The sequence below is a fragment of the Cantharellus anzutake genome (assembly GCF_015039405.1).
Source record: "Cantharellus anzutake strain C23 chromosome Unknown EI90scaffold_35, whole genome shotgun sequence".
NCBI classification, from domain to species: Eukaryota; Fungi; Basidiomycota; class Agaricomycetes; order Cantharellales; family Hydnaceae; genus Cantharellus; species Cantharellus anzutake.
Window position 1 is genome coordinate 72,110 of NW_024066985.1, and position 6,822 is coordinate 78,931.

Consider the following 6,822-nt stretch of genomic DNA (forward strand, 5'->3'; position numbering starts at 1 on the left):
GGCTCAGCATCCACTACTCACTCGTTGTGAGCTAGACAGCTGCCCTTATTCCTACTGTTGGAATTCCACTCACTCACACCCACTCTAGCGCGTCCTAGCACCTTAGAGAATTTTGGGGGAGGGGAGAACTTCTTTTCCAAAATCCGGTATGTACAGGATATAAGGAACAATTATTTTTAGAATAATTGATGGAAAATATTGGTACCATATGGCACCTGCATACCTTATTAGGCGAAATAATAAAAAGGGTAACAGTATCAATAAAAGAATATCAATCAAGAACTGAAATGATGGCAAAATATGAAAATAAAAGAAAATAAGCGATTTCTCAACGGATTTACGGAATTAAGAGCCAAAATTGGAGATGAAGCCGGAGATAACTCTCACGCAGCCAATAGGCATTTTTACCAATTTATTAGACGCCGTGGGAACGAGTGAGGCTGGAATTCTGGGTTGCCGCTTGAGATTCCCACGCCCGCACATGCCCGTGCCTAACTTGCCCAACATAGAACTCCGTCAATTCTCCACCGATTGGGACGTTCTTGATATCGTCGGAATCGGACGAATTAGCACTATTTTTAGCTACCAAATATGTACTGAGTCGTCGCGTGAATGGGAGTAGATTTCTGAATGTTGGAAGCAGGTATCCGAGCCGACTCTGCACTTGGGTGATTATCCCGCCTACAGCATCTCACCTGGGCCTCCTCTACCCTGGACGCATCCCTGACAGAGTCCTTGCACAAGGATGACTTCAATGTATATATAATAGCGATAAGCAATGCTACACTAACTACACTAAACAAACCCTATGCCGAGCATGTTCTACAATACACAAGTGTTGTGATGGTAATTAATAATCTTGGTTTTGTAATTGGGTTGGGTTGGGGAATGACAGGGAGGTGTCAGAGACCAGATTCAGGGTGAATGAAAGTGACTCTGTGTTTGGAGGGTGTCAGGGCACAGCCCCTGACCCCACACACCCTCAGGTACCTGTCAGGGCACATACCCTGACTTAGCCCGGACCTGGACCCGTGTCCGGACCCGCTCCACTTCCCGTGCACTTCCTGCGCCACACACTCCGCGTGCCGCATGATCCGACCCCGGATCCCACCTCATGTGACTTCCGGGTATCCCCGGAAGTTTTCGCCATATTGGGGCCACTGTGGGAAAGTGAGAAGTTAACCTTCTTCTCACTTTCTTACCCACAGTAGCTATGCCCTGAGATGGGCTGTGTTTACAGGCCAGACTGTGGACTGTAGAGAGGGGTCATGGGGACCCGGGGTCCGTCCCCTGACAGTACCCTTCCCCCATTTTCTCCTATTTTTCCCTTCACTATTCCACAATCCCACATGCATGCAGACCCGTGGGAAAGTTCTGGGTGAGTTACTCACCCAGAAACCATCACAGCCACAACCATGGGAACTTTCTGGGCAAGCAGCTCACCCAGAATCTTCCCATGGGGGGGTGCCAATTATGGAAAGTTGGCAAAGAGCCAAAAACTGTATAGTTCCTGGCTCCCATTTGTAGCGGCTTCACAGGAGGTAGAGAAGGTTACCCTTCTTCTCAACTCATTTCCTGTGAAGGCTGGGGCTAGCCCCCTCAGTGAGTTTGAGGACCCCGGACTGGGACTAGATACCCCAGTGACTAGGAGGATTCCCCTGGGTCTGTCACGGAACAAGGCTGGGCCCTGACAGAGGGCTACAGCCTCTCTACCAGGAGCGCTGTGCCCAGTAACACATCAGTGCCCTAATTTGTGTTGGAATTTGCACATGGTCTTTTAGGGTAACCTAAAAGTTGGACATACTGGGAATTGAACTCCAGTCCTCTGGATCACAAACTCAGTGTGCACAGCCATTACACCATATGCCCTGTTAGGCTGAGGTGATTATTTCAACAATTTGTGGACTGAGGAGTCTTCTAGAAAGAGGGGGATAACTCTTGTTGATTTGTTCACTAATGTAAGGAGTGGTAACCCCACCCCTTATTTTCCATTACATAACTGTATAATTGTCTTGTAATAAACATGTATATACAAAGTACATACAATAGTGTGGGAAAGTGGAAAGAGCAACTTAGCCTTCTCCTCCCATAACTGTTACAAATACAAGTTAGTTTTGTTGACAGCCTGAGGAACTAGGCTAACCAGGGTTGGCACCTACACCAACCCCTTACAACTAAGGTGTATGGTATCTACAAGTTATGTATATATAGATACAGAGGGAGTCTAGGCAGCAGGCCCATAGATGGCAGGGGCCCCTAGTCTGTGAATTAAACAGTCCAGGTGGACTTTGTCAAACTGAGGGCCTTTACATCCTTGCGAGGTGGGGAATCCCAGTAGTTCTGTGAACCACTGCCAGGATGACTTGTCAGGGACCACATGTCAGTTCACGACGATAGAGATGTTCCCAAGAAACCTAGTCATTGTTAACGCTGAAGTGCCACCTTCAGCAGAGATAGGAGTTATATACATGGATGCCGCTATCCACTAGAGCATGGCTACAAATGAGATAAGGAATAGCCAATAGAATGACATGAAAAGATAAGTATTCATTCGGGTAATCGTAAGTGAGGTGTGGGAAAGGGGTGACTGTCAGGGACGTGTCTGGGGTGGAGGGGGCCCAGGTGTAGCACCCGGCAGAGGGACCCTCTCAGGGTGCAAAGTGGGCATGCATGCTGGCAGGCCCGATGTGGGACAGCAGTCCCTGACCACTTAGACTGAAGTGGAAAAGGTGAGAAGAAGGTTACTTCTTCAGTTCCCACTTCAGGTACATTTATGTACATGTGGCTTGAGTCACATGACAGGTGCCACGTCATCCTTGGAGACAGCTGCAGTGTGAGGTCTCAGTGGGTAGCTCAGCACACAGAGCCATAAGTGATACAATGGTGTGTATTTTACAGTAGTGTGTAAGCAGTTACCCAGAGGTTACCACTTACCCATGTGACTATATGTATCTTAATTACATATGGCTTGGGGTTCGGGGCTATTGCCCTGACATTCTCCCCCTTGCATTGCATTTGCAACACATACAAGGTTAATGATGAAGAGAATAAAGTTTAAGAATTGAGTTACATTGAGTTTGAAATTATCAATGAGCGTTTTATTGTCGCCACTTTAAAGTGGGCGATTTGTACATGTTGGTGAAGGAGAGAGAAAAAGATTTAGGGAATAAGTGAGTGTGGGCCATCACTTTGAAGTGAACGGCGATACATGGGTATCGCAGAGAGGAAAGTAATGGAGTTTGTCGAAAATGAATTTCGACCCAAAGGTTGTATGTCTTTGGTGTTCCTCACTTGTTCTGTGAGGGTTTGTGTGTAAATGGTGTTTACACATGAGCGGTGGTGGATGTGGGTTTTTTTTGATGAAGTAGAGATTTCTGCAATTGTTACTTGCAGTTCCTCACATACAATATTGTGTGCAGGGCCTCGAGTTGGGGGAAGGTGTTTTCACGGGCACCTCAATGGTGTATTACCATGTCACTTTCCCTTTCCTCAAGGGTAGAGTTATTGCCCCCGAGGAGGGTTTTCCTCTGGGTTGTTCATCTGGACATCTGATTGCTGTGTCGGATGCGATGATGTAGCCTGGGCTACATTGTTGAGGTGTGGGCTCGACAAAGTGGGCGCTCCCTGGGTGGGAGCGGGTTGTTGTGTTCCTGAGCTACTTGGCTCAGGTGTAGAGTATGGTAGGTCTACCATTCTTCCCGTGGGGAAGGGTGGTCGTTGGCCTGGTTGTCCAGTGTGGAGACTTGTGTCTCTTTCCCGGTATTTGGAAGCTTTCACCTCCTGCTCTGCAGTTCTTGCGGCACGTTCCTCAGGAGTCCTGAGTGGTTTGAACTGGGACTTTATATATAGGCAGCTTTGCCTAGACTTTCCCAGGAGATTTTTCCCTTGTTCTCCAGGGAATTGTACTCCTCTGTGAGTCTTGCAATACTCGGGAGTCCCAAGAAGTATTTCTTGGTTTCCTTCGCTTTTTTGCAAAGGACTCTATGTACCTTGCCGCTTTTGAAGGCAGCTTCAGCCTGTTTGTACCAGTGTACAAATTCTTTCCCACTCATGCTTGTCCACCAAGCATATGCGGCATCATGCACCGCTTCTGACCCCGCTATTCTCCTCATGGGGAAGTTGAGGTCGATTGTTATGTCGACTGGAGCTTCGACTTTGCCGAACTTGTTGAGTTTGGTGGTCTCATATAACATGTGGACACTTCCCTGCAGGGTAGCTTGCCCATAGGGTGCTGAGGTACTCAGCAGCCCGCTGCCTCTGGCAGTGGTCCCTGTTTTAGGGTCTGCTGTCGGTTGCCTACCGCTCTCCCTCTTCCCCTCGACATGGGTTTGCCCTTCTGAGGGCGGGCCCTTATGCAACCCAGACAGGGTCACCTGCCCACAGGGTGGCGGGATAGTCGGTGCCCCAGCACCGTATCCCCTCCCCCTAACCTGGGAGGCCCCCATCATGATGGGTTTGGCAGTGAGGTCTGCCAGTGCGCATGCCTCTCTGAGCTTGCATTTTAGTAATTCAATCTCCCTCTCTCTGTGTCTTTCAGAGAGTTGAAGATGCCCTCGGCATCTCTTCGTACTCTGTTGTATTCGTGCCTCCAATGGGTGCAATTGTCACAGGTGTCTTCTGACACCCTCGAGTTATCAGACCGTGCCTGTTTGGACAGTCTGGATGAGGAGCCGCTGTCGCTCCCTTGTCTCCCTCCTACAAGGGACTTCATCTCTTTCAGCTCTGCCAGGAGCTGACCTGTCTGAGCAGCTACTGCTGATGCGATAACTGATTCCCAGCCTGCATTTGGCTGGGGTGTTGTTGGACCTGGGCCGAATTGGCCAATCCAGGGGTTGATCTGGCCAGGGAAGTTCCCTGGGGAGTATGCCTGGGGCTGCAGCAGCAAATGCTGCCCCTGGAATGGCGCAACAAGCACCATTGGTGCAGTTCGCACCGCGTATGGTTGGAAGCCTGAGGAGGCTGGGGGTATGCAGTGACTGTTGGCAATGCGGATGGTTGTTGGTTCACGGCACTCATTTGTGCCGCATGCGTTGTAGGCGGGATAATCGCCCACGTGCAGAGTTGGCTCGGATACCCGCTTCCAACATTCAGAAATCTACTCCCATTCACGCGACGACTCAGTACAAATTTGGTATCTAAAAATAGTGCTAATTCGTACGATTCCGAAGATATCAAGAACGTCCCAATCGGTGGAGAATTGACAGAGTTCTATGTTGGGCAAGTTAGGCACGGGCATGTGCGGGCGTGGGAATCTCAAGCGGCAACCCAGACTTCCAGCCTCACTCGTTCCCACGGCGTCTAATAAATTGGTAAAAATGCCTATTGGCTGTGTGAGAGTTATCTCCGGCTTCATCTCCAATTTTGGCTCTTAATTCCGTAAACCCGTTGAGAAATCGCTTATTTTCTTTTATTTTCATATTTTGCCATCATTTCAGTTCTTGATTGATATTCTTTTATTGATACTGTTACCCTTTTTATTATTTCGCCTAATAAGGTATGCAGGTGCCATATGGTACCAATATTTCCCATCAATTATTCTAAAAATAATTGTTCCTTATATCCTGTACATACCGGATTTTGGAAAAGAAGTTCTCCCCTCCCCCAAAATTCTCTAAGGTGCTAGGACGTGCTATAGAGGGTGTGAGTGTGTGGAATTCCAACAGTAGGAATAAGGGCAGTGATCTAGCTCACAACGAGTGAGTAGTGGACACTGAGCCTGGACCTTGCGGAATCCCAGAGAACCCACACAGAGTTTAAGGATCGAGAGCGTAGCGAAGTCAAGTCAAGAAGTAGGAGTTTTGGAGAGTTTGGCCCCACAAGCTTAGTCGGCATAGAGAGCCATGAGCCCTCTTTCAGCGTTGTGTAGTCCATGGCGCTTATCTGCACCTGGTGTTGTTGTTGTTCTGGGGAGCCTTGCTCCTTGGGTTGTCGTATCTCGATGTCTGGCAGCTTGTTTGGATCAAATCGAGGGTTACCTCCCCCAGAGAATGACATTTTGTCGTTATGTTTCTCGTGGTGGTGGGAGGGGTTTTGGTTCTTGCATGCGTGGGATTCACCGCAGTTGTGTATGCTTTTACACGTGAGCCTGTGGTTCACGTGGTCTAGGTGAGTTACTCGCCTGGCCCATGTGATCTCTGGCACATGGTGTGGCTGTCCAGGTGAGTTGCTTGCCCAGAATTTTCCCACGCTCTTGGCTGTGGGCAATCGTCCCTCAGCTTTACTTCCTCTGCCTCCATTTTTGGGGGCATAGTGATGCCGAGAGTTCCCTGTCTTCTTTGATAGGGAGGTTTTCTGGTTCCCTCACATTTTGTAATGTGAGGTACTCGTCCAGGTGGACAAGGTCATTGCAATTTCCTAGGGGTTCCCATGTGGTGTCCCCTAGCTCCCATTTAACCTTAAACCAGAGTTCGTTGTGAACCCACACGTGGTTTAAGATTTTGCGAACTACTGCTTCGTGATCGGGGTCTTCCCCGAAATCGTGGAATATGTTTACTTCCCTATTCGGGAAGATTTTTTGGTCATTCTGCTCGTGAGGCACAAGCTGGGATACGTGGAATCTTGGGTGGATTCCGCATTGTTCAAGTTGTAGTGGCAACTTGAGGACATAGTTTGACATCTCTGGAAATGTTTCCAGAATTTCATAAGGCCCTATGTATAGGGGCTTTAGTTTACCTGCCCTCCCTTTGGGTAGGTTCAGCTTATCCATGGATAAGTATGCAAGCTCGCCTTTTCTCAAAGGCGGGTCCGGGTGTCTTTTCTTATTCGCCTGGATTGTTTGAGCAGCGCAATTGTGTATTATCACGTCGTGTGCTGCCATAAGGT

At 48.7% G+C, this 6,822-nt stretch overlaps 1 non-coding gene across 1 annotated transcript; it reads right to left on the reverse strand.

The window, feature by feature from the left end:
- Positions 1–1,795: 1,795 nt before the first annotated feature.
- On the reverse strand, positions 1,796–1,869 carry EI90DRAFT_t152. The gene has a single exon. It is a non-coding gene; the product is annotated as a tRNA-Thr (tRNA).
- Between the last annotated feature and the right edge of the window lie 4,953 nt (positions 1,870–6,822).